This window comes from Giraffa tippelskirchi, chromosome 6, assembly GCF_054371585.1.
Source record: "Giraffa tippelskirchi isolate mGirTip1 chromosome 6, T2T-mGirTip1v1.2.pri, whole genome shotgun sequence".
In the NCBI taxonomy this organism is placed as follows: Eukaryota; Metazoa; Chordata; class Mammalia; order Artiodactyla; family Giraffidae; genus Giraffa; species Giraffa tippelskirchi.
Genome location: NC_137280.1, coordinates 104,451,071 through 104,478,892, shown reverse-complemented (window position 1 = coordinate 104,478,892; position 27,822 = coordinate 104,451,071). Strand labels below are relative to the sequence as shown.

Here is a 27,822-nt window from a genome sequence, read left to right as displayed (position 1 = left end):
TTTGAGAAATTTCAGTTACTGGTCCCTAATGCAAACAGGTCTATGACTATTTCTTTGTGACTTGCTCTAAAATTATATTTCACAGCTAGTGCATGATCATCATTCAGAAAAAATTTCATTGTCTTTTTCCAGCCTGGATACACAGAAGAAATCTGGTCCTTTTAAAAACATTTGTAGATCAAGGTTCTTCTGATTTCCCTAATAGAACTGAACTTTGTGTCAAAATCATGTTTTCCTTTTCTTTGTTAAAGGTGAAGGAATTTAAATTTATGCTTGGCTTGTTAATACTAACTGCACAATAGCCTGATCTTTCAAAATTCTTTGTAGTTGTTCAAATAAAAGTGTCGCCTCTACTTAGACATCAATGATCACTGGAGAAATACACACAGCAAGGGCATGGAAGGGCATCTTTAGCCCATGGAAAGAATGTGTACAAGGCATGGGTTCTTTCCCTGTGTTCTCATAGCAAGATGCTCTCTGTCCTTTAACTCCCCTTCCTTCCTTTCCTTTTTTCCCTCCTATATTTTTGTTTCTGTTTTCTTGTTTTGTTTTTTTTTTTTTTCCAAGTCTAGGTATGGCACATACCTGTGATGGAGGAGGGCTTTTTTCACCATTGATTTGGGGGTTACCAAAATGTTTAGGCTTCCTTAAGAATCAGAAAATGTATCCTAACACAGGAGATACATTTTTTTTCTTGAATAAGGACAAATGAACTGCCTCTGCATTTAAAAGTTAATAGTATATGTGACAACCAACTTAACTAGGCAAAGAAAATGGTTTTAATAAGACAGACAGTTTTTATTTTTTTCTTACTTAGCAAGCCAGTCTGTTGAAAAGAGCTAAAACTTATAATTCTGGTACTTCACTGAGCATAGGCTAAAGACATTTACCAAGAACTTTTATTCTTTCTGCAAAATACTTTATCTTATGAACTTAAAATCCAAGTCAAAGTTATTATTTGTTCCTCTTCTTAGTGTGACTTCCCACTTACGTTACACTTCCACATGTATAAAATAATGACATTTTAAAGACTGCAAATAAAACTCAAGTAATTACAGAAATAATGTAATGGGAATTCAAACCTTCTTAGCAAAAACATCATTTATAAATTTTGTCAATTTGTGTCTGTGTGTATGTAACAGCTCCAGGTGTCAATCTCTTAAGGTGCTCGCCTCTGGTTTTTATATCAGACGATCCTAAAGCATATTCACATCTGAAGTCTTATTTTACTTCAACTGTATTCTCAAAAAGAAATTTTATAACAACTTTTATAATTTTTTTGTAAAATATTTCCAATGATATTTTAAAAATATACACATTAACCTTCATGTAATTAAGTGAATTATATTCAGAAAAGTTGAGCTACAGAGATACCTACGTATACCATAAGGCATTTTCATACAATTCTTTTATGAAATAACTATAGTTTTATTACATAGTGTAAAATTAGTAATTGGCAGATACAAGTGCTATGATGCACATATACCTCAGTAGCTACAGATATAATTTATGGCATTTTCTCTAATACTTGTCCACATTTTAGGATTAGAAAATCTATCATGAGACATCAGTAATACTGTCTGGTATATAAAGTTTGCCATCAATACCCTATTTCCACCAGAAAAAAATCATCTGCTACTATTGACTCTCCACAGTTATTTAGAAAAGTTCTTTTATCAAAGATTAAATGCATTCTTTTTTCATGTACATACTTAGCAGTAGTAGTAAATTCTCAATTTGTGCCAGTTTTTATTATTTGTATTCAAATTAATAGATCTCGCTTGACAGTAAATGATAGAAAACAAATCAAACTAGCTTAAGGAAAACAAGGTTTTTATTGGCTTTTGAAAAGTTGAGGGAACTGGCTTCAGGCACAGTTTAATTTCGGCAGTCAGTGGTGCTAGGAATCTGTCTTCTTCGATCTCCCCATTCTTCTTTTCTCTGGGTTGACATGTTTCTGATGTGTGTTATCTCTGCTAAGATGTCTCCCAGACTTTCTAGATAAATATCCAATTTTCTTCAAGAACAGGCTTCCCTGGTGGCTCAGATGGTAAAGAATCTGTCTGGAATGTGAGAGACTTGAGTTCGATCCCTAGGTTGCGAAGATCCCCTGGAAAAGGGAATGGCAATCCACTCCAGTATTCTTGTCTGGAGAATTCCATGCACAGAGGAACCTGGTGGGCTACATTCCATGGGGTCACAAAGAGTTGGACATGACTGACTGACTAACACTTTCACTTTCTTCAAGAATAGCAGAGAGAGGGCTTCTTTCATCCTATAGTTATGACAAAAGCTTCAAGTTAAGTCTTATTGGTTCTACCTGGTCTGAGTTGCGCCACTTAAGTATCTGTGAGTGATCATGATTTGATCAGAGAGTCCAGAATTCCAGTTAGCCAGGCCTGGGCCACATTTCTTAGCAGTACAGAACCATAAGGAAAGAAAGTACAGGGATCAGAATAGTGAATGCATGCCAGCCTGCCAAAAGAAAGCAAGAGATATTAACTGCCTTACTTCATTTACCACCAAACATTTCCAGAGTTTCTGCGGCACACTCTGTGCTGGCTTGTGTATCTGAACAAGAAAGTTCCTGTGACTGGGAACAGGGTGATGGGTACAGCAAGGAAGAAACTCAAAAGTAAAAGACCTAGTCCCTCTCTTCAAAGGAGAGATGCCTCAGGGTTCTAAAGACAATGAGAAACAAGGACTCTGTGACAAACTTATTGACACGGGAGGTAGGCATTCAGAGCATGAGAAAACACTGATTGGAGAACTGACAGAAAACTCTTAGGTGGGTTGTGTTGAATGATGATGGACCAAACGTGGTTGGGTAAAAGGAAAGCAGGATCTTCTAAAAGGCCGGTAGAATGTTGGTAAAGGCTTATAGCTTTGCTGTATGGAGTGTGCTGGTAAAACAGGAGAGAAGAGATGCAGAGAGTGGTGCTGAAAAGGAAAGGCACACTGTGGAGGACGGGGAAGGAGCCACTTTTGGAGAGTGCCTGAATGCTGGGTGGAACAGTTTAGCAGGAACTGATAAAGAAAGGCAGAGTTGTGATAGGAAGATAAAAGCTCCTGTTTTGAAAGATGAATTTACTAACAGGCTACAGGAGGTCTTAGAAAGAAAGACAATGGCAAGCATCTAGAGTTGTGTGAGGCTACTGCAGAAATCATGGAGTAAGGTGACAAGATCTGAGAAGGACTTGAGGCTGTGAGGAGGATGGGAAATAATGCTGAGAGTAGTTTCAAAGGGATGATCAACAGGACTTTGAGGAGCTTGTGGAACTCGGGGAGGAAGAAGATGACTCTAAAATGATCAAACCTGGGGCCTAGGAAATGGAAGAATCATTAAGGTGTAGTGACAGGAATCATAATTTCATAATATTATGGTGCTTTTCTCATGGCATTCTCACTTTCTACCATATACCATAGTTATTTATATGCATGTATTTCTTTGGAAAAGATGTTTAATTCATCTTTGACAGGATGAAGTTTGGTCTTCTGTGCATGGATGAGTTCATGCATATTTGTTAAATGAATTTTACAGAGGAGAAACTGATTTCTAGGGAGGTTAAACATTTGTTCACCAGGCAAATCAGTGATAAAATGGCAACAAGGGTCATCTTCTCAATCTTTACTACTTTATCCTTTCTAGTCCTTTACCTCTACAGTTGTTCTTTTAGGGGATAATTGGGTCTCTCTAATACAAGCTTCCTGGAAAAAATTGAAGTAGAGATCTATGTCCTGTCCTGTACAAATGTGCAGTACATTTCCAGAATAGCTCATACCCAAAGTAATTAGGTTCTCTCAAAGAGCATCAGAAATAAGTCTCCCTCTGACTTCTTAAAACCCTCAGTGTTTTTCCATTTAGTTCTATAAATTTTAAATTTCTGAGACCATGGATCTCTTCTGAGGTCCAAGATCTTGTTAGGTCTTGTTTTATATCCAAAGTGCAACATTGGAATAATGCTACAAGAGATTGCAAAGAAGTAAATGATCATAATTTTCTGTAGTGTTTCTCAAAATGTTGTCTCTAGACCAGCAGCATCAGAACTGAAAGATGAATATTCCTGGCCAGCACCCCACACCTACTGAATCAAAAACTTAGAGATGGGGCTCAGCAATTTGTGTCTTAACAAGCCTCTAGGTAATTCTGATGCACTGAAGTTTGGAAACCACTGGTCTTTAGCAGTATCTCAATGATCTTTGAATCTTTAACAGTTTTAAAATTTGACCATGCATCAGAATCACCTGGAAGGCTTGTTCAGACATTGATCGATGGGTCCATTTTTAGGAAACCTCATGAAGCTAATATTCCCTTACCAAAGATCCAACACCCCCTCATATGCCCTTGAAACTAGGTTTTGAAAGAGCTGTAAAACTGTTGTGGAATTCACGTATATGGGTGTAGGACACAAAGACTCCATCTAATAAAATGTGCATTCCTGTGAAATACTCAAACTGTTAGGGAAGGCCCAGAAAAATTAAGCAGAGAGAGCACACCAAGGAAGACTTACTCCTTTCCTGTAAGCACCGATTTGCGGTAAAACTGCAAAATTAAGGTGAAGCAATATTAAGAAAACCAGGGCTAAAAACTCCCTTCTGAATTTAAGGTCTAGTTTAATAAAATGTTGCAGCAGCACAAAGCTATAATCTGTTTCTGCACATCAATTTGTGTGTAGCACAAGATCACATCAGTGAGCAAATATTGCATCTCCTTATCAGGGAAGACTAATTGGAACCTACAATTAACTGGGGGGTAAATGCCAGGAATTCTGAATCAGTCACAGAATAGCCTTTATTTGGCACTCTGATGTAAGGGGGATAGTGATGGCCACTGAGCAAAAGAGATGGAATTTTTTGCCAGGAAGGGGTACATCTGGCAGAACTTTAATACTGGTTTCTTTCTCTGACAAGCACTCCATGCTCAAACTCAGGATTGCTTAGTTGAGAGATGGAGAAAGAAAAGTTGGCAATGTATTAAAGGCTGATACACTAAGATGGGGGTAAACAAAACTCGGGGTTTGGTTTTACTTCTTTAGGTATTAAGATGCAGGCTGCTTTTAAACTGTGGTGCTGGAGAAGACTCTTGAGAATCCCTTGGGCTGCAAGGAGATCAAACCAGTCAATCCTAAAAGAAATTAGTCCTGAATATTCATTGGAAGGACTGATGCTGAAGCTAAAGATCCAATACTTTGGCCACCTGATGAGAAGAACTGACTCATTGGAAAAGACCCTGATGCTGGGAAAGATTGAAGGCAGGAGGAGAAGGGGATGGCAGAGGATGAGATGGTTGGATGGTATCACCGATTCAATGGACATGAGTTTAAGCAAGCTCCAGGAGTTGGTGATGGACAGGGAAGCCTGGTGTGCTGCAGTCCATGGGGTCACAAAGAGTTGGGCTTGACTGAGTGACTGAACTGAACTGAACTTACAGTATGATTAGGACATCTCCAGGGTAATTTGAATTTCCTAGAATGATTTTATTATCCAAAGTCTTCTCCTGACCTTCAAATCACTTTGAAAAGGTTTACTTTTCTGAGGAAAGGCATTGACTCTCCATGATTTCCAAGAACATTCTCACACATGACTCTCTTATATCATTAGACTGCTATTTGTCTGTGTGTTCATTAGTTCATTCATTTTCTCTCTCATGTATTCAGTAAACACTTATGAAGCAGGCATTCCCTGTCTGGCATCTTTCTGGGATAGTGAGGAATGGTTTCTGCCTTCAGGGCCATCTCATCTTCATATAGTGGTGAGTGTTGATACTTCTTTTTGCTTAGATTCTTTTTGTTTCCAATCACTACTTTCCTCATTGTATTAGTATGACAGATGCCTGAAGAGATAAGATTTTACCTTTTGAGTTTGGAGAGAATAATTTGAAACTTGCTATTGATATTTTTTTGTTGCTAAAAATGAAAACATTAATTTCTTTTAATAATAGGTTTTCTTTTAACAAAAGTATCACAATCAGATTTTTCACTAATTATGCATATTGAGTGACTATTATATGTCAAACATTATTCTAGATCTTTGGAATCTATTAGTGAATAAGATGGGCAAGATCCCTCTCCTGGTGGAGATCATATTCTAGATTCGGGAGAAAGACAGTGTTATAATAAATAAGCAAATTACGTGGTTTGTTTGAAGATATTATTTGTTATAATAAATAAGCAAATTATGTGGTTTGTTTGAAGATATTATTTGCCAAGGGAAGAACAATATGTATGAGGTAGGGGATAGAGCTATAGGGTGTGTTGTAGACATGAATAAAGAGCATATATTCCCCCTCTGTTTTTAAACAAAACCTTTTAAATCACCATCACCCTGAAAGCAGAGATGAACTTTTTGAAATGTCATTTTTAGTATAACAAAGTGAATGCATCCTCAGATTTAGAGACCATTTAAAAATATGCATTTAAACTGGACTCACACTAAAAAATTATTGGTTATTTTTGGGACATGTGCAAATCCTTGATACTCAAGCAGGGAATATCTGTTCTTTACCTCATCCAAAGGAGAGACTATAGGAAAGGTCCTAGATTGGCTTGGTAGAGCCCTGGCTTAGACAAGACAGGATATCACATCTGGTGTGATTCACCATAGGAGACCCCAGAGTTTGAGAATGTGGAACTGTAGAAACTGCTTGATGGAAATAGAAATTTGAGTTTCTGAAAAGACTGTAAATGTTCACAATGGTCAGGAAATGGAAGGCCTCTTATGCGGAGGTAGAAAGGTCACTTTTAATTCAGGGAGGCATGTACTTAGGGGACTGCATTCTGAAGTTCAGCAATACCTTGTTTTATATGATGGTGATGTCTGGGTATAAATCTAGGTAATAAAATTCTTCTTTAACATGGTAATGTATTTCTAACCAAAAACCAATATAATACTGAAACTCTTGAGGTTTCTCTATCAGGTGGAGTAAAACCAGGCTGGTCATTATCATTATTCCATGTTATATTCTGCAAGTTCTGACCTACACAATAAGACATGAAATAAAAATAAGTGGTGTAAGTAGTACAAAAGAGGACTATTACCTAGAAATGTCAAAATAATTAGCTAAGAGAACTTCATAATTTGTAAGATGCAGCAAAGTGCCTGAATATACAAATATCTTGAGTTCTATTACACAAATATTATGTAGTTAGAAAAGACAAAAGAAGTTCCATTTATAATAAAAATAAAAACTATAAATCTTCCAGGAATCACCTTTCTAAGACATATGAGAAACTACTATTTAGAAAGTGACAAAATTACTCTAAGAAATGTAAAGAACTAGACAGATGGGGAGCTAAACCTTAGTTCCAGAGAAGGCAATAGAACCCCACTCCAGTACTCTTGCCTGGAAAATCCCATGGACGGAGGAGCCTGGTAGGCTACAGTCCATGGGGTTGCGAAGAGTCGGACACAACTGAGCGACTTCACTTTCACTTTTCCCTTTCACGCACTGGAGAAGGAAATGGCAACCCATTCCAGTGTTCTTGCCTGGAAAATGCCAAGGAGGGGGGAGCCTGGTGGGCTGCTGTCTATGGGGTCGCACAGAGTCGGACATGACTGAAGCAACTTAGCAGCAGCAGCAAACATTAGTTCAGGATTGGAGTGTGCAGTGCTGCTAAATGATGTAAATATATAAGCTCTTCTTACATTAACATATAAGATTAATGCAATTACATTTGAATACTGTAATATAAGACATATTCCTTCTGCTGTGCTCAGAACAGTGCAAGGTACATCGTAAGAGCTTCAGTTCAGTTCAGTCGCTCAGTCGTGTCCGACTCTTTGCGACCCCATGAATTGCAGCACGCCAGGCCTCCCTGTCCATCACCAACTCCCAGAGTCTACCCAAACCCATGTCCATCGAGTCGGTGATGCCATCCAACCATCTCATCCTCTGTCGTCCCCTTCTCCTCCTGCCCCCAATCCTACCCAGCATTAAGGTCTTTTCCAATGAGTCAACTCTTTGCATGAGGTGGCCAAAGTATTGGAGTTTCAGCTTCAACATCAGACTTTCCAGTGAACACCCAGGATTGATCTCTTTTAGGATGGATTGATTGGATCTCCTTGCAGTCCAAGGGACTCTCAAGAGTCTTCTCCAACACCACAGTTCAAAAGCATCAATTCTTCGGCCCTCAGCTTTCTTCACCATCCAACTCTCACATCCATACATGACCACTGGAAAAACCATATAGCCTTGACTAGACGGACTTTTGTTGGCAAAGTAACGTCTCTGCCTTTAAATATGCTATCTAGGTTGGCCATAACCTTCCTTCCAAGGAATAAGCGTCTTTTAATTTCATGACTGCAATCACCATCAGCAGTGATTTTGGAGCCCAAAAAAATAAAGTCTGACACTGTTTCCACTGTTTCCCCATCTATTTGCCATGAAGTGATGGGACCAGATGCCATGATCTTAGTTTTCTGAACGTTGAGCTTTAAGCCAACTTTTTTACTCTCCTCTTCCACTTTCATCAAGAGGCTCTTTAGTTCTTCCTCACTTTCTGCCATAAGGGTGGTGTCATCCGCATATCTGAGGTTATTGATAGTTCTCCCAGCAATCTTGATTCCAGCTTGTGTTTCTTCCAGCCCAGCGTTTCTCATGATGTACTCTGCATATAAGTTAAATAAGCAGGGTGACAATATACAGCCTTGATGTACTCCTTTTCCTATTTGGAACCAGTCTGTTGTTCCATGTCCAGTTCTAACTGCTGCTTCCTGACCTGCATACAGGTTTCTCAAGAGACAGGTCAGATGGTCTGGTATTCCCATCTCTTTCAGAATTTTCCACAGTTTCTTGTGATCCACACAGTCAAAGGCTTTGGCATAGTCAATCAAGCAGAAATAGATGTTTTTCTGGAACTCTCTTGCTTTTTCAATGATCCAGCGGATGTTGGCAATTTGATCTCTGGTTCCTCTGCCTTTTCTAAAACCAGCTTGAACATCTGGAAGTTCACGGTTCATGTATTGCTGAAGCCTGGCTTGGAGAATTTTGAGCATTACTTTACTAGCATGTGCTGCCGCTGCTGCTAAGTCGCTTCAGTCGTGTCCGACTCTGTGCGACCCCATAGACGGCAGCCCACCAGGCTCCCCTGTCCCTGGGATTCTCCAGGCAAGAACACTGAAGTGGGTTGCCATTTCCTTCTCCAATGCATGAAAGTGAAAAGTGAAAGTGAAGTCGCTCAGTGAGATGAGTGCAATTGTGCAGTAGTTTAAGCATTCTTTGGCATTGCAACAAAAACGTAAGAGCTTAATTCAGTGCAAATGAATTATATTTCTTGCAGAAAGGAAATGGATTTGATGCATCTTGTCTATTTCTACAGCTCCCATTTTCCCTCAGTCTGGAATGCCATCCCTGAGCCTCCTTAGCCATCTCAAACTTACCATCCACTAAAGGCCCAATGCATTATCTTTGAACTACTGATTCTAGAGCACTTTGGAAATTTTTGGTTTAGTAGTACTGAACTAAATGATACTGTGGGTATCATTCATCTAAAATCTCTCATAACTATTTATCCTGTCTTATAGTAATCATATTATTAATAAAAGCAATGTGTAATGTATGAGAAGGATTAAAACATGTGTGAGGAAGATACAACCAACTATAGGATAGTGCTTAAGAATAAGGAAGGAGAAGAAAGATTTGAAGTATCTATAGGAAATATTACTGTCAGACTGTATGTATTACATGGGTAGATGTAAATACTCAGTGTATAGTTTTTGGTTATTAAAATATAATTGGCAAGATTGGTACTATGTATTTTCATTTGTAGTTGGATAATTGCAAGCATTTAATGTGGAAAACTGTCTAAAAATGTGGCCAAAGCAAAATAGATCCAATCATCAAATAGTTTAAATAATCCATTGAAAATAGAGACTGGAACAAACTATGTGTTAAGTAGAACTCTTAGCCAACAGATTAATCCCTTTTAAATGTCAATTAATGTTGAGGGGACAAAGAATAAACATCATTCAAAATTTTCTAGAAAATAAAACTTTGAGATGGAAAATCCATTACAGGGATCAAATGACTTTATTTTTTGGAGACTATTATTCTCTATTTTTCTCTTCATTTTTGTTGCTCATGATGAAGAAATTGTAGGCAGCATAACACTCAAGTTTGATGTTTTTAGAACTACAAGACATAAGCATCTATCATGGAAGATAATAGAAAACTTCAGTTGATTCAGGTGCCAATGGTAGTAATACACGAGGGAGTAAAGCCACTAAACAGAAAAGAGACTACTACTACAAAATGGAATCTCCAAGTTAATTCATCTTTACTTCAAAGCATCAGGAACTGACATTTATTGAGCATTTTTTGTGTGCCAGAAAGTGGTAGTGGTAGCACAGGGTTAGGCTCTTTCCTCATATTACACATTTATCTTTAATAACTACTCTGTGAGGTATTAGAATCTCCATTTTGTAGAAAAGGGCACTGGAACTTAGTCTTCCCTGGTGGCTCAGATGGCAAACAATCTGCCTGCAATGCAAGAGACTCAGGTTTGATCTCTGAGTCAGAAAAATCTCAGGAGAAGGGGATGGGTACACACTCTAGTATTCTTGCCTGGAGAATTCCATGGACAGAGGAGCCTGCTGCTGCTGCTGCTGCTAATTCGCTTCAGTCGTGTCCGACTCTGTGCAACCCCATAGACGGCAGCCCACCAGGCTCCGCCATCCCTGGGATTCTCCAGGCAAGAATACTGGAGTGGGTTGCCATTTCCTTCTCCAGTGCATGAAAGGGAAAAGTGAAAGTGAAGTCGCTCAGTCGTGTCCGACTCTTAGCGACCCCATGGACTGCAGCCTACCAGGCTCCTCCATCCATGGGATTTCCCAGGCAAGAGTACTGGAGTGGGGTGCCGTTGCCTTCTCCTACAGAGGAGCCTGGTGGGCTATAATCCCTGGGACTCCCAAGAGTTGGACACGATTAAACAATTAACACTTTAACTTCATACATATATATATATATATACACACACAAACACACACGTATATATATATTCTTAACTTAGAGATATCTTAGAGATATTCTTAACTTAGAGACATCTGCTAGATTTCAGAAATGTACTTACAAGGTTTTTTTTTTTCTGAAAGTCAAGTACATCTTTAATCATGTAGATTTATTATCTATTTCATAGTGAACATTAGAGCTTTCAGAATGTAGCTTTCTTTGATCCCATAAGAATTCCATGCCAATCCCACACCAGTTGCATTCCATAAAAGGATAGCAACAGGTCAGGAGGACAGGCAGCTGTAATATTCAATTGTCTGTAACCAATGTGTTAGAAGTCATCCTCTTTCATCCAGACGGTACAGTTGCATTTTTAAAATGACATCTATTACCACATTAGAGGCAACCCATAACAGTCCCTTATAGAATGTTTGTCTCAATTGTGGTTATTAAATGTCATTATACCAAATTTCAAAGTGTTCTTATGGTAAACAGACATAGCGAAATACTAGATGATTAAGAGCTCATTTTCAAGTTCTAAGAAGTCAATGCTTCATTTTCTCTCTTTTCTTAAGTTTATTTATTTTTTTAAAATTTTCCAGTGCCTTGGTCTTATAATTTGCAGGATTTTCTCTCTAAAGGAAAGGCTTTCTTAAATTCTATTATTTATGTAGGTAAAAGTCAATCAGCTCCAGAACAAATTCTCCAGTTTTTTGACATAGCTTTGAAATGGCTAAGTGGTCATACCTATATATTTTTAATCAACTTACAGTAAAGAGGAAAATAAAGTATGACTCTTATACACATGAAAAGCCACACTTATATTCCTTAGGTTAAAACTCTGTGTTAAGTTATGGCTCAGGGCAAATTTAAACATCTGAGTTATAAACCTAGAATAAAGAGGTCAGACTGGGGATGCTGACAGCCTCTTAACTCTAGTTGTACCAGCAGGCGTGACTCTCAAAATGTAGCAACTATAGGAGACAGGGCCGTGTATCTTGGACAGAGTCCTAGGTGGTTAGAGGGAGCTGGGGATTATTTTATTCCAAATTGTGGTTACATCTGTGGTTTCCAACTATTTGTTCGCTCCTTTTCTATAGGCATAAGGCACAGTTATAACATGCAAACAAAATAAAAAATAATTAGCAATATCTTTTATTGTTCTATTAACAATATTAAAACAGCACAGTATTCCTTTGGAAGAAAGTGGTAGAAGGCAAATGTTCTTAAACAGAAATTAAGTACCAGTATTCTGATATATTATTATCTACACAACTTGGCTAGATTACTTTCTGTATCCTGCTACTGGGAAGCCATGTACACAATGAGATAAAGAAATCTAGAAAGATGTCTGATATTCCAGAACCGCTTTGATAGTTTGAAGAGCTGAAGGCAGAAGAAATTAAGTACATGAAGCCTCTTACACAGCAGGCATTCAACATTTGTTGCTCAGAATTCAAAGAAGGCAAACAAATGAAAATACTGAGGCACTTCGTTAGAAGAGACATTCAGAAAAAGACAAAACTAATTTTAAATAATGGCAAACACTGACTCTGGTTTTGGTGTCGAAAACATGTTGCTAACTTCATCAAAAGACAATAAAAAGAACAGACAAAGTAAGTGTGACAAGATCTTAAATAATTGTTGGATCTGGATGCTGGAAATATTGGGACTTATTGTACTATAATTTCTATTTTTTTATTTTTTGAAAGTTTTAATGATAAAAGTTTATTTTAAAAAGTTATCTCTGCAAGAATGCATTGTGTGATGGTCTCTTCACTTCATATGTGCTTGGGCATTTGCGTTATGTCTAGTTCAAGCAGAGCTACAAATACCTTCAACAAAATATCCCATTTTCCATTTGTTAAAATGCACTTGAATTTTACTATGTTGCATATTGCTTGCAGTGAATGCCTTTGGGATCCTTTCTACAACTTAGAATACTTAGGGAGCACAGGTGTTTGTCCAGTTTGGGTTATGATCTGTGCAAGGAAAACTGCTTAGTATGATTCCTATTTGTAAATGACCAACTGGGTCCCCTCTTAGAGTGGTAAAACCACTTGTCACTGTCAACACACTTTGAAAGGAGGTTTAAGATACCACAAACATTGAGTTACCTTGGATGTGAGCCAAGCAGAATAGTTAATACAATAGACAGATCTGAAGGAATCCGGGAGAGACAGAGATTTGGAGATGTCTTTGTAAACTCAGAAAAGCTATTGAGACTTCAATTTAACTTGGCACAACCTCTGTTTTAATCTTCTTAACTCATAATGGGTTACTTTAAAGTCTGTAGTCACTTTACACTTTTTTCTGTACTTGGCACACTCAATCTGGCTCAAGTTCAGCTCATAGAAATCAAATTTAAAGCCGTAGCAAGTTGCTTTGCTCCTCTACTGGACAATTGAGTAGGAGTACCAAAAATCATTTTTTTGATTCATGATTGATCAAGTACCAAGAATCATTTTTTTAAGTTGTTCCACAGCTGCTTTGCACCTGAGGGAGAGGTGCCTGCTCCTTCTGTACACTGGCTTTTCTCCTTCTGTGCATAATGCACCCAGCATCTCTACACCCCATCTCACTGTCTCTCATATAACTACTTGTTTCACTGGTTCCTACTAGCCTACTCTGTTCCTGCCAGATTGTTACCTACCTATCTACTAGGCCAAGTTTCTTGATTTCCAAAATGCTTCCTGCCTAGGAGTTGGCAGACCAAATCAGGCTCATTGACGGTTTTGTGAATAAAGTTTTACTGGGATGCGGCCATGCTTACCTACTGACATTGTCTATGGTTGCTTTCATGCTACAATGGCAGAGTTGAAGAGTTGAGTAGCAGAAACTGTATGGCCTGCAAAGCCAAAAGTAAATTTAGTATCTGGCCTTTGATATGATGATGTATGAATACTTACATACCAATTTTTAAATTCCTTGCTAATTTTATCTCAAAGGACCAAAAGCTCTCAACACAGGAGAAAGCAATCAAGGAAGAAGGTATGGTCAGGTATTAAAAGCTTGCCTGATGGGAGTATAACACAGTATAGGATCTCTAAGTAGATACACAAAGAAACACATCAGAATGAAACAAATAAAAGGTCTGATTTCTCTTTGGACTGACTCCCTCATCATTCTTTTGACTTTATTGTGATTTAATTTTCAAGGTCTCACTTCATGAAGGTCCAGGATGAGTTAAGATATTTGCTAGTTAATAATAAAGAAGGGAAAAGATAGTACATCCTCTTGAAATTGGGAATTGAAGCTGAAGGCTGAGTTGCTTTGACTGCATGCAGGAGCCACCAATTGCTGCTCATGGAGTGTACCTATGGAACCATCTCTCCCATGAACTTGTTGTATAGAGACCATTTCTCCACCTGCAAATTGCTCAGACATGCTGAGTAATACATTTAATAAATCTGTTGGAGTCTCCTGGATTTACTTTTTTTTTTTTGCCCTGAGTGACAATTTATCAGACAATACCTCTTTAGCTTTGTAATTCAAATTGAGCAACCAAATAAAGTATACCTACACATTTACCTCCTGCCTCCAATTAAGTCTTTGTGGCTGTAGAAAATGTCCATAGCTAAATGTTACTATGTAACATTGAAGGGTAATAAAGAAGGATCCAGGATGAATATGACCCTTCTATTGAGGAAGTACATGGCAAATAGATGGGGAAAAGTGGAAACAGTGACAGATTTTATTTACTTGGTCTCCAAAATCACTGCAAATGGTGACTGCAACCACAAAATTAAAAGATGCTTTCTCCTTGGAAGGAAAGGTATGACAAACCTAACTAAATAGCATATTAAAAAGCAAAGACATCATTTTGACAACAAAGGTCTGTATGGTCAAAGCTATGATTTTTCCAGTAGTCACATGCAGATGTCAGTTGGACCATAAAGAAGGCTGAGTGCCAAAGAATTGATGTTTTCAAATTGTGATGCTGGAGAAATCTCTTGAGAGTCCCTAGGACAGCAAGGAGATCAAACTAGTCAATCCTAAAAGAAATCAACCCTGAATATTCATTGGAATGACTGATGCTAAAGCTAAAGCTCCAATAATTTGGCTACTTGATGTAAAGAGCTGATTCACTGGAAAAGACCCTGGTGCTGGGAAAGATTGAGGGCAGGAGGAGAAGGAGGTGACAGAGGATGAGATGGTTGGATGGACATGAGTTTGAGCAAACTTTGGGAGATAGTGAAAGATAGGGAAGTCTGGTGTGCTGCAGATGATGGGATCGTACAGAGTTGGATATAACTGAGGGACTGAACAACGAATTGAAGGAGTAAATTTAATTCTTGATTTGTCACTGATTCAGAGAGCAAGCAGAGAAGGCAATGGCACCCCACTCCAGTACTCTTGCCTGGAAAATCCCATGGATGGAGGGGCCTGGTAGGCTGCAGTCCATGGGGTCGCAATGAGTGGGACATGACTGAGAGACTTCACTTTCACTTTTCACTTTCATGCATTGGAGAAGGAATTGGCAACCCACTCCAGTGTTCTTGCCTGGAGAATCCCAGGGAAGGGGGAGCCTGGTGGGCTGCCGTCTATGGGGTCGCACAGAGTCGGACACAACTGAAGCGACTTAGCAGCAACAGCAGAGAGTAAGGGTCAACCTCACCCCTTGGCAAAGTACAGGTGACTGCAGGGTTGTTTTTATATATGATTTCTCTTGTTCTATGCTTTTGGCTCAGAGAGGAGAAATTCTGCAACTGTGCTCCTCCCATAATATAGTCACACACATGTACCTGTGCACATATATACACTACCTATAAATATAAACACAAGTATGAATGAGACATTTAGGTTCATTCATTCATTTCATGCTGGGCATGGTGCTAAACATATATATTTATAGCAATGATTCTGAAAGATAAGGTGTCTTGGAGCTTACAGTCTAAAAACTCTCAGGAAAATGAAGTGTAAGATCTTGAACTCACTTTGATTTTTTTCTTAAGGTAATAAACTTAGGAGAAGGAAAAAAATCAATCCTGTATCCATATTTCTATAATATTGAGTGTCAGAATATGAATATTTCCTGGGTTTTAAAACTCTTGAATATTGAATTAAAAATTATTGTGGTTAGGTCTTTCTTTCACTATTAACATTATTTTGTTTTATTTTTACATTGTGAACATTCACAAATTTATTTTAGAAACCCCTCAAGAGCCTCCTGGCTATATTCTAGAAGTCACTATACAACCATATCTAATAATTTTTTCCAGAAAAACAGACTGGTTCGGCAATATTGACATTTATTTGTGCACCCATTTGTAAATAAGTATTGAATTGTTAGTGTGCGCCAAGCTCTGTGCTGGAGTAGACATACAGGAGGGTTCAACATGAGGAGAAGTATATCATTAACTAACCATAGCTAGAATGAGTCTTATTAGAGGTAAATCAAGAGAACAAGGAAATCCCATTCACAGTAATGGGGACTGGCTGATAGAATCTAAGACTGAATTTAAGAGGGATGGGGTAATCAATATATAATGATGTGAAGTGGAATGGGCATCAAATAAGAAAGAATGTGTGAAACATCTGAAGTGAACAATTCAGCACATGACTTGTTTGAATTTTGCAGGTAATAGGTGGAAGATATTCCAACTGATTTCAACCAACCGTGATAGATCGTGAAATAGAAAAAATATTTAAGCCATCAAGGTTAAACAGATTCCTTGTGTCCCACCTTCAGTTGGGCAGGCAGTTACTTTATCTTTAGAATTAAAAAAAGAACTTTGAGCATTTGTGTAGCATCACTTATCTTATTCATTACTAAAGAAAACTATAAAATTCTATGAAAAGAGAATTTTCAGAAAAAGATAAAACTATGACTGCCCTACAGACATAAAAATGAACATGTGTTAAAAATTTAATCCTATTTACTAATTTAATAAGGGAATCAAGCAAATGTTATAATTGACTCAGAAACTTAAGAATAGATACATTTGTAGAACAGGAATAGTGCAATATATGTGCAAATGGAAAGCAGAATTTTTTTGAGGAATGGAGAAGAAAGTCAGTTGTTTTTTACAGGCCAGAATTTACCTGCCTATAGATAAGAATTACTTTTCTTTGCTATAAGTTATTCACAATTTGTAATTAGTTGTAAAATTGCTTCAGTGGAACCCAAATCAGATAACCCTGAGGGTCTAAACAATGCAGTTTTTCTCTGAAGCACAAATTCCTTCCTACAGTTCTAAACATGGAACCAAACATCTTTACCCCAATAGTTAAGGACCATTTAAAACAAAGTGAATAGCCCATTCATGGAGTGAAAAAAATCCCACAAATTTAAAACGGTGTTTTAAATGTTTATCTAATGCAGAGCATAGAACATAAGTGCTCAAAAATGTTTGTTGAATATTTACTGCTATAGAAATACTGTCATTATGGAAAACATTCTGTAAAAACAGTAGATAAAACAATGGAATTCTATATAGCAATAAAAATGTATATTGCTTTATATAGTAATAAGAAATTAAAAACAATAATTACAACAGTAGAATACTAAATAGCAATAAAAATAAATAAATCAACTTTACAGAAAAACATGGCTAATCTCACAAATAAAAGAACTGAGCCAAAAAGTCAGGTACATAGAAAGTACATATTGTATGAATCTAATTATATAGAACAAAGAACCACACAGAAGTAATTCATGTTACTTTAGGGATTACCCTTGGAAGGGAGGTATAACTGGGAGTGGGCATGAGCGGGCTTCTGGGACACAGGATATTTCTTGAAATGGGTGTTGGCTGCTTGTGCATTTTTACTTTGAATTGTGCACTTTTTTATGTGTACCTTTTTGTACACATGTTAACACAAACATTCAAAGCCTACCAAAAGGTGTGTGTATATACATATATATATACGCATGCTGCTAAGTCACGTCAAAGAGCTGGACATGACTGAGTGACTGAACTGAACTGAAGATTCAGTTCAGTTCAGTTCAGTCGCGTCCGACTTTTTGCAACCCCATGAATCGCAGCACTCCAGGCCTCCCTGTCCATCACCAACTCCCGGAGTTTACCCAAACTGTATATCTGCATATTTGAGGTTATTGATATTTCTCCTGGCCATCTTGATTTCATCTTGTGCTTCTTCCAGCCCAGCGTTTCTCATGATGTACTCTGCATATAAGTTAAATAAGCAGGGTGACAACATACAGCCTTGACGTACTCCTTTTCCTATTTGGAACCAGTCTGTTGTTCCATGTCCAGCTCTTAACTGTTGCTTCCTGACCTGCATACAGGTTTCTCAAGAGGCAGGTCAGGTGGTCTGGTATTTCCATCTCTTTTAGAATTTTCCACAATTGAAGATTCTTAAGTGACTATAAAAATGCAAACACTTGATATCATCATTTCACCTGTGGTCAGATTGACAACAGACCCTCCCACCTCATTCATTTGTTCCTGAGTGAATGATGAGATCCAATCATGGTGGAAAGGCAATTAATGATGTGAAGTAGACAGATCCTTCAGTCTCGGCCTGGTTCTAAACAACTAGCTGTCCAGAACTGGCTACAGAAGGCACTTCCAGAGCCAGTCAGTATACTGGGTAACAATGCACTTGTGATTTCAATGTTATCCTGGCAATTTCCCATTTCAGTTGTTCATAAAACAGAAAATGTTGAAAAATATTTACAATTTTAAACAAACATACTTTTCTTTCAAAACATTTGGCTCAAATAAATGTATCTATATCTACAATTATAAAGAAAATCTGTGATTCTACATTTATTTGGTAAGACATAAGACAGAAGCAGTCACATATATTTCCTCAAAAGCAAGTATTTTCAGGTAAGCTAGTTTAGTTGTTTAACACATTTATGCTCAGTTATTGGTTCTTGGGGATATGGTGATTAATACACAATGTTGGCTCTAAAACAACATTTTTGTTGAAAGTCAAAGATACTTCTGAGAACCTTATAAAAGCTACAGTAATCCTCAGGAAAAAAGATTTGTATAAAATTTTTATAAGATGTATTTTATCTGTATAATTTTCAAATTATCTTTACCATGATCATGATAATGAGGGATGAGAAAATAACAGTAATACACATTGATTACTATCTAAGAGTCAGTTTTCGGGTAAGTGACTTAAGAAGATTATTTTTTCAAACATTAAATATTCCTAACAGGCTATATTATTATACCCATTTTATAAATCAGGAGACTGAGACTTAGGGAAATGATGTAGTTTATTCAGGGTCACTGACAGTGAATGTTGAACTGTCAAGCCCAGGTTGTGGCTTATCATTCTGAACAGACGTGAGTTTGGTGTTTATCAATAAGCAAATGACATGCAATGAGATAAAATCCTAAATGGTTTGCTTATGTATATACCTAATCTCTCAATTTGCTGTTTTGTTATTATGTCCATGAAATAAATATTTAAAAGAGTATTTACTTCTCACAGTTTTAGTGTGACAATGAAAAAAATTTAAAGGAAGGAAGATGCATGGAACTTTGGTAAAACAATTACATAGCTCACAGAAGAAACATCTGCAAAATATAAGGAAAATAGACTGCAAGGCTCTGATTGCATGAAAACAGGACCCAACTCTGTCCTTTCTTAGTTTATGATGTCATGCAATCACTTGACTTATTTCTCCAGAATTCACAGTTACCCATCATGTGTAGAGTAGTCACATAATTTCCCTCAAGCTATCCAGAGGAGCTACAGAAAATAAAACAATGATTTTATGTCATTGCTTTGCTAATGCCCTGGGAGCTATTCAGCCCACCCACATTCTATCAAGATGCCATTATGGGAAGAATAAGCTCTTTGTAACACAAGTAATATAATTTCAAGAATGTGGTGTTGTGAGTGCATGTAATCATTATAAAAATATCTATTCAAGTAACCCACAGCCATCTCATGATTTATCTCTTTCATCTAATTCTGTATTGGATCATTTGAATGTAAAATTATCAGAAGAAGGTCTTTTGTAAATGGAAACTCAGGGTCTGGTTCGTGTAAGAACTTGAGTGTCTGCACCTTTCGATTACATATTCTAAAGTGGGGCCAGAGCAACCAGATCATGCTGCGGCCAAATTGGTTACTACCATTTACCACCTTCTTAATAATTAATATGGGTCATGTTTATGATGGCAATAGAATCAATAGTAAAATAGGGATACAGAAAATGGCAATGTTTTCTTCTACCTTAATCTGATTTTCTACCCAATCCTTTTCTTTTTTGTTATAATTAAGACAAATATAAATACATTTTTCTATAATCTGTTTTATTTAGCAAATCTATGTTTACTAGGGGGGTGGGGTGGGGAATGAGGAGGAGGGGTTGAGCACACTGGTTCAACCCAGTGTGGCTCTGGAGGAGACAGCCTGTGTTCAAATCCTGGCCTGATACTACTTGTCTAAGACAGTGGTTTTCAAACTTTATGGTGCATCAGAATTGCCCAGGAGGCCTATTAAACTTCACATTACTGAGCCCTACTAGCAAAAAATTTTAAGTGCATCTGAGATAGAGCCCCATAATTCGCATTTTTAGTAAGTGATGCTAACACAGCTGATTCAGAGACACCCTTTGAGACACAAATGTCAATTTCTCTGAGCCTCAGTTTCCTTATGTGTAGAATTTAGTAGTAATAGCTCCTACTAAAAATGGCTAATTTCCAAGAATAGTGTAATTTAGAAAAAATAAACAAAATAAAGTTTATTATTTCAATGTGAATTATAACTAATTAAAGAGATTGTGCTTTTTCAATTGTGCTAGCTAAGTAAATCCTTTATCTGATAATCTAGATTGATATAAAGAATATGTGGATAATTCCATACTTTCATAAAAATGCCTCTTTGCTTTATCAAGAATTTTCAAGCCAACTTTCATTTACGTCCAGAAACATGTGCCAGTTATGACAGACACCATTGGTTGCCTTCCAATGATTCTACCTTCTCTCCCTTTATCCTTGACTCCTATTAACAGTTCCTCTAGGAAGCCACCTCCTTATGAAGGGTCACATGTATTAGGGGTCTTCTTAGAGTGTCCTGATTAATCTAAGCGCCTTAAGGTGGTCATGAGAACAGAATGCAGTTCTTGTCTAGGAAAAATGCAGGTCAGATTTCTGGGAGCACTTCTGGGAAATGGTTTTTGTTCACATAGAATAACACTGGATCTTGAGGTATCTGTATGTTGCCTGTTACTGCTACAACTGTCTCAGGACCATAAGGGGAGCCAGCCTGAGGATAACTTGATATAGGCAAGATAGGAGAGCAGAGGGATGGGAAATCCAGGCCTCTGGTCATGGGATTGAACCACAGAATTAACTAACTTTGGAATTACTATAACTTCCTGTTCCACATTATTTAAGATAATACATTTCCCTTATTGTTTAAACCATTTTCAACTCTATTTTCAGTTTTTGCTGCTGAAGGTGTCTTAACTGATAAACCAATTTATTAAGCATATTATCCTTGAAATTAATTAAAGTTATCAGAGGACTGCTTTGCCAGGGGTTCTCATTTAAGCTGCAGCATTAATGGACAGTGTGACTGATTAAATTATTTAACTTCTAGGCTTCTTCAATTCCTTCATTTACATAATGATGGCATTAGGCTGGATCATTTCTAAAGACATTCCAAGTTTAAAATACTGGGGCCATTTGATTCCATGCCACATGAAATATAGTGTTCCACTGAACAATGAGATTATATATGTGTAACATAATAACCACATAATGTAGTCACACCTATGTAACATAATGACTACATACGTACTTTTATAATAATTTAGTATCACACATATTATATATTCTGATTTATCTACAGTGAGTATCTTGTCATTACCATGGTGGAGTTAGTTGAATATTACAGCTCTTTAAATGGTACTTTTGTAAGGAATAATTGATTCCTCATAATATTTCTAATTTGGGGGAAAATAAAAATAATACTATTTATATTTTCACATGTTATATTTAAACACATAAATATGGACATGGGCAATATTTAAAATGAAAAGTTATCTGTTAAGAAGTGAGATCACCAATCTTTTTTCTCTCTAGAAGTATACATATTTACATACCCTCTATCTTTGTTGCTATTATAGATAAATTTTATAATTTGTGTGACTTAGGCATGCAAAAATATAATAGAAAAATTTCACTATAGTTGTCTTTTTATAATTATCTTTTTATAATAACCTTTTGGCCTTGTAGCCACCAATAAAAAAACAAAAGCAAATCAAGTTGAAGTATGCCATTTTCAGGTTTTTGTTAGTTCCTTTCGGTAAATGCTAATCAATTCAAGACACTCTCGCTACAGGTTTCCTTTCTTTCTCTTTAGTTCCAGGATGGCTATATTGTACCATGGAAGAGATATGGTTCCAGTTACTAGCATCCAATCCCAGTGGTTTACAATGATATATAAATATTCCTTTGCTCCTAGATTATTTATCTCAGTGGCATCTATAGTTCATCTATTTGGGGCTACTGTTCTTCAGTCACACAATTCTTTTGGTGTTCTCCTTATCCTAAGTATAATTTTTTTCTGATTTCAAAGTTCACCAACTACTTCCTTATCCCTCCTGGTGACAGAGGAAAAGATAGGACACTCTTCCACTTCCACTATGTGGGTGAACAACTCAAGTTAAGTGGCTACCATAGTCCCTCTTTATTCCTTTCTGATATCTCTGTGTCTATCCTTGTATCTGCATCTGTATCCACATATGATATCTGCTCTATTACTTTCATATTTTGTGTTGTTGGAAACATCTACAAGCTACTCTATTAAGGTCAGAAAGATTGTTGAAATGAAGGCTTTATGTGAGTCTCGCCACCATCTTAGGCCTCACCCAAGAAGGAGCAAGACACCAGTCCTTTCCTTGGTGGCCAAAAACACAAACTTCTTTGGCTTTTTTATCAAGCCCGCTATTCTGGGCAGGTTTGGGGAGGAAGCAACAGAGCTCTGGGCTCCCCAGTTTCTGCTCTCTGGGCATGTCCTTCTGATTCTCCCCTTCACAGAGGGCTGAAAGTTTACATTCTTGGGCTAGAAAATTCTTCTTGTGTTATCTTACATTGCTTCAAGTTCATTATGGCCTGAATTCTGTGCTGAGTCCCTGAAGTGCCTAATCTTGATGTGCAAATGTACATGTATAGAAAAAAATATCTTAATAAGACTGGTCTTTGACATCCAAGGCCATTGCCTGTACTGTGAGTTCAAGAAACAAGAAGCAAGGAGAAAAGTGCCAAAAAGAAACAATGTGGCAATTAGTTCAGAATTTCACCCTGTTATATCCTAAAAATAAGCAATCTCTTTTTTTTCCAATGAAATTGTGCACTTTTTTCTCTGTATATAGGTGGTATATTTAGCTATAGTTATAGCTGTAGCTAGCTCTCCCTTTCTTTTTCTCAAGTCACTATGACTTTCTGCCTCCACAGTGTCTACCATAGCCACAGCTTGCTTTCTCTCCTCACTGTCAAAATTTTTGTTTCCAGACTTTTATTGCTTTTTTTCTTTTATGACTGCAAAAGTCTAAACAGGCTTCTATATTTCTTTTTTTTTTTCTATTATCAGTTCAGTTGCTCAGTCGTGTCCAACTCTTTGTGACCCCATGGACTGCAGCACGCCAGCTTTCCCTGTTCATCACCAACTCCCAGAGCTTACTCAAACTTATGCTCATTGAGTCAGTGATGCCATCCAACCATCTCATCCTCTGTCATTCCATTCTCCTCCTTCCTTCAATCTTTCCCAGCATCAGGGTCTTTTCCAATGAGTCAGCTCTTCGCATCAGGTGGCCAAAGTATTGGAGTTTCAGTTTCAGCATCAGTCCTTCCAATGAATATTCAGGACTGGTTTCCTTTAGGATGGACTAGTTGGATCTCCTTGCAGTTCAAGGGACTCTCAAGAGTCTTCTCCAACACCACAGTTCAAAAGCATCAATTCTTCGGTGCTCAGCTTTCTTTATAGTCTAGTCTACCTCATATAACAATTAGCTATTCATTTATTCAAAAAACATTTACTGAGTGCCAACAGGGTGCCTTGTGCTAGGCTAGATGCTGGTGACCCCATTGAGAAAGTGACAAATAACTTCTTCTTGGAGACCCTGTAGTCTTTTAAGAGGAACAGACTGAACATTAGAGGATTAAAAGAGTGTGGCAAGAGTTACAGTGGCGGAAGTACAGGGAGCTGGGTGAGCCTTGCAGTTACCTAACCTAGTCTGTGAGTCCAGGGAACATTTCCTACAGGCAGCAATTTTTAAACATAATCACTAAAGGATGCAGAGGATTGAGGCAGAAAGTACATTCTTGGCAGGAAAATTATTTGTGAAAAGGACCAGAAATGAAAGGACATATATAAAAGAAATTCTGTTTGGCCAGAGCCTAGAGCTCAAGTGTCTGCGGGATGGGACAAAGTAGAATGAGTCCATAGAGACAGCCCGGGAAAGATTGCCAAGGGCCATACTAAGAAATCTGGACATCATCCTAATGGCAGTAGAAAGGACTGGAGGGACTTTAGTAGCATAATAATTGAATCAGTTTTGGGGTTTAGATACATTTAAGTAGGTGGTAGGTTAGGAAAAACTGAATACAAGTCCGGTTTCATGGGCAAAACAGTGAACACTGAATAAATCTTACTTCTCAAAAAAAGTTAACTTATAATGGACCTAAAACTGAAATGTGAAAAAGTAAAACTGTAAAACTTAAAAAAAGAAAAAATTCAGACTCTAGGGCTAGGTAGAGTGCTTAGACCTGATAGCCAAATCACAATTCATAAAAGGAAAAACTGATAAAATTGGATCTCATCAAGATTAAAAACTTTTCCTCTGCAAAATGCCCTTTCAGAAGACAAGCTTCTGACTAGGGGAAAATATTTGTAAACCACACACCTGACAGAAGATTGGTATCTAGAAAGCAAAAAAAAAAAAAAAAAACACCTCTCAAAACTCAATAGAAAAAAAACCCCAAAAAAGTCCAGTTAGAAAATGAGCAAAAGACATGATCCAAAATTTGACTTAAGAGAGTAAATTGATAGCAAATAAGCATATGAAAAGATTTTCAAGCTAATTAACCATTAGAAAAATATAAATTTAAACTAGGAGTCATCACTACTCACGTATCAGAATTGCTATAATAAAAAACAGTGAGAAGACTAAATACTGTCAAGAATGTGGAAAACAAGGTCATTCATACATTGCTGGTTGTAATATAAAATGGTGCAGCCACTCTGAGACATGGTTTTCTAGTTTCTTATAAAATGAAACTAACTATCATGCAACCCAGCAATTACACACATGAGGATTTTCCTCAGGGAAATGAAAATGATGTTCACACAAAACTGGACACAATGCTCACAGAAGCTTTATCTGTAACAGTAAAGTTAGTAAACAACCCAGATGTCCTTCAGGTGAAAAGTTAAACTCTGGTAGATTGATACTATGGGATAAAACTAAGGAATGAACTATTGATACACTCAATGATTTAAACAAACCTCCAGAGAATATGCTGCATGAAAAAAGTGACTCTCAAAAGTTTCCATAGTGCATGACTACATCTACATAACATTTTTGAAATAACAACTTTATTGAAATAAAGACGAGATTAGTGGTTGCTAGTAGTCAGGGCGTGAGGGAGGAGAGGTGGATATAGGTGTGGCCACAAGAGAAATCTAGTGGTGAAGGGACTGTTGTTCATCTTAGCTGAATTCAGCTCATCAGTATCTTAGTTGTGCTATTGTATTATTATTTTGAAGCATATTATTATTTGGAAATTACTAGGGAAAATGTACCCAGGGTCTCTCAGTATTATTTCTCACAGTTCAGTTCAGTTCAGTCACTCAGCCGTGTCCGACTCTTTGCAATCCCACAGACTGTAGCATGCCAGGCCTCCCTGTCCATCACCAACTACCAGAGCCTACTCAAACTCATGTCCATCGCATTGGTGATGCTATCCAACCATCTCATCCTCTGTCGTCCCCTTCTCCTCCCGCCTTCAATCCTTCCCAGCATCAGGGTCTTTTCCAGTGAGATGGTACTTCGCATCAGGTGGCCAAAATATTGGAGTTTCAGCTTCAGCATCAATCCTTCCAATGAATATTCAGGACTGATTTCCTTTAGGATGGACTGGTTGGATCTCCTTGCAGTCCAAGGGACTCTCAAGAGTCTTCTCCATCACCACAGTTCAAAAGCATCAATTCTTTGGCGCTCAGCTTTCTTTATAGTCCAACTCTCACATCCATACATGACTACTGGAAAAACCGTAACTTGGACTAGATGGACCTTTGTTGGTAAACGAATGTCTCTGCTTTTTAATATGCTGCTTAGGTTGGTCATAGCTTTTCTTCCAAGGAGCAAGCGTCTTTGAATTTCATGGCGGCAGTCACCATCTGCAGTGATTTTGGAGCCCCCCTAAAATAAAGTTTCTGTTTCCATTGTTTCCCCATATATTTGCCACAAAGTGATGGGACAGAATGCCATGATCTTAGTTTTCTGAATGTTGAGTTTTAAGCCAACTTTTTCACTCTTCCCTTGTGGCTCAGCTGGTAAAGAATCCACCTGCAATGTGGGAGACCTGGGTTCAATCCCTGGGTTGGAAAGATCCCTTGGAGAAGGGAAAGGCTACCCATTCCAGTATTCTGGCCTGGAGAATTCCATGGACTGTATAGTCCATGGGATCACAGAGTCAGACACAACTGAGCGACTTTCACTTCTTACAACTCTGTGCAAATCTGCAATTATATCAAAGAAAAAAGTTTAATTAAAAATACCCTCTATGTTTACCCCTAAAATATTATCACAGTAATTTCTAGAAAACACTTCTAATTTACTTTTATCTAGGTTTACTGTACGAGCATGTAGGTAAAGCTGAATAGAGTTTAGCTAAGGAATAACTCCTTTTATCATACAGAAACAATCTGCTATATTCATTTGGTGCTGTTCACCAATATCTATAAGAAGAGTTGATGCATTTTTATTTTTATATATTAAATCTTCCATGTATCTCTTGGAGCTCTTTGCCAGAAACATAAAACCCAACTCAAATGGCATAAACAAAAAAGAGAATAATATATTGGCTCCTGAAATTAAAATATCTAGAACAATAACTTCCATCACAATTTGATATGGTTATAATGTTCATAGGGGTTCCTCTGGTGGCTCAGATGGCAAAGTATCCACCTGCAATGCAGGAGACGCGGGTTCAATCCCTAGGGCAGGAAGACTCCCTGGAGAAGGGAATGGCTACCCACTCCAGTATTCTTGCCTGGGAATTCCCATGTACAGCAGAGCCTGGCAGGCTACGGTCCATGGGGTCACAAAGAGTTGGACATGACTGAGTGACTAATCTCACATACACATGATGTTCTTAGACCTCTGGCTCCATTTCTCTGTAATTCTGTCTATTCTATCCTCCATCACATGCCATTGTTCTCCTCAGGTTGAATTTCTCATGGTACCACAGTTCTAGAACTCACATCTTTAAATCACACCGTTGGTTTTCTTTGCAGGGAAGAGAAGATAGCTTTCTTCGGTGGGACTCTCAGTTAATGCTTTTTTGTGTTTCATTGTCCTAAACAGAATCACTGCTGCTGCTGCTGCTGCTGCTGCTGCTGCTAAGTTGCTTCAGTCGTGTCCGACTCTGTGCGACCCCATAGACAGAAGCCTACCAGGCTCCGCCGTCCCTGGGATTCTCCAGGCAAGAATACTGGAGTGGGTTGCCATTTTCTTCTCCAGTGTATGAAAGGGAAAAGTGAAAGTGAAGTCGCTCAGTCGTGTCTGACTCTTAGCGACCCCATGGACTGAAGCCTGCCAGGCTCCTCCGTCCATGGGATTTTCCAAGCAAAAGAGTACTGGAGTGGGGTGCCATTGCCTTCTCCTAAACAGAATCACTATCCCATTACAAAACTATGGCCAGGGGAGTAGG

At 37.8% G+C, this 27,822-nt stretch overlaps 2 long non-coding RNA genes across 22 annotated transcripts in view; both read right to left on the bottom strand.

Annotated features, from left to right (window-relative positions):
- The window catches only part of LOC145509733 (uncharacterized), a 1,421,207-nt gene that overhangs the window by 323,551 nt on the left and 1,069,834 nt on the right, over nucleotides 1-27,822 (bottom strand). For 8 of the 21 annotated variants that reach the window (XR_014056338.1, XR_014056346.1, XR_014056356.1 and 5 more), the window contains exon 3: nucleotides 13,719-13,793. The exons of the other annotated variants lie outside the window; for them this stretch is intronic. This is a non-coding gene — a long non-coding RNA (uncharacterized LOC145509733). The remainder of the gene's footprint in view (nucleotides 1-13,718; nucleotides 13,794-27,822) is intronic. 21 annotated transcript variants of the gene reach the window in all.
- On the bottom strand, nucleotides 5,785-11,772 carry LOC145509755 (uncharacterized). Its single transcript, XR_014056390.1, has 2 exons — nucleotides 10,937-11,772; nucleotides 5,785-7,342 (listed from the first exon to the last, which is right to left on the bottom strand). It is a non-coding gene; the product is annotated as an uncharacterized LOC145509755 (long non-coding RNA).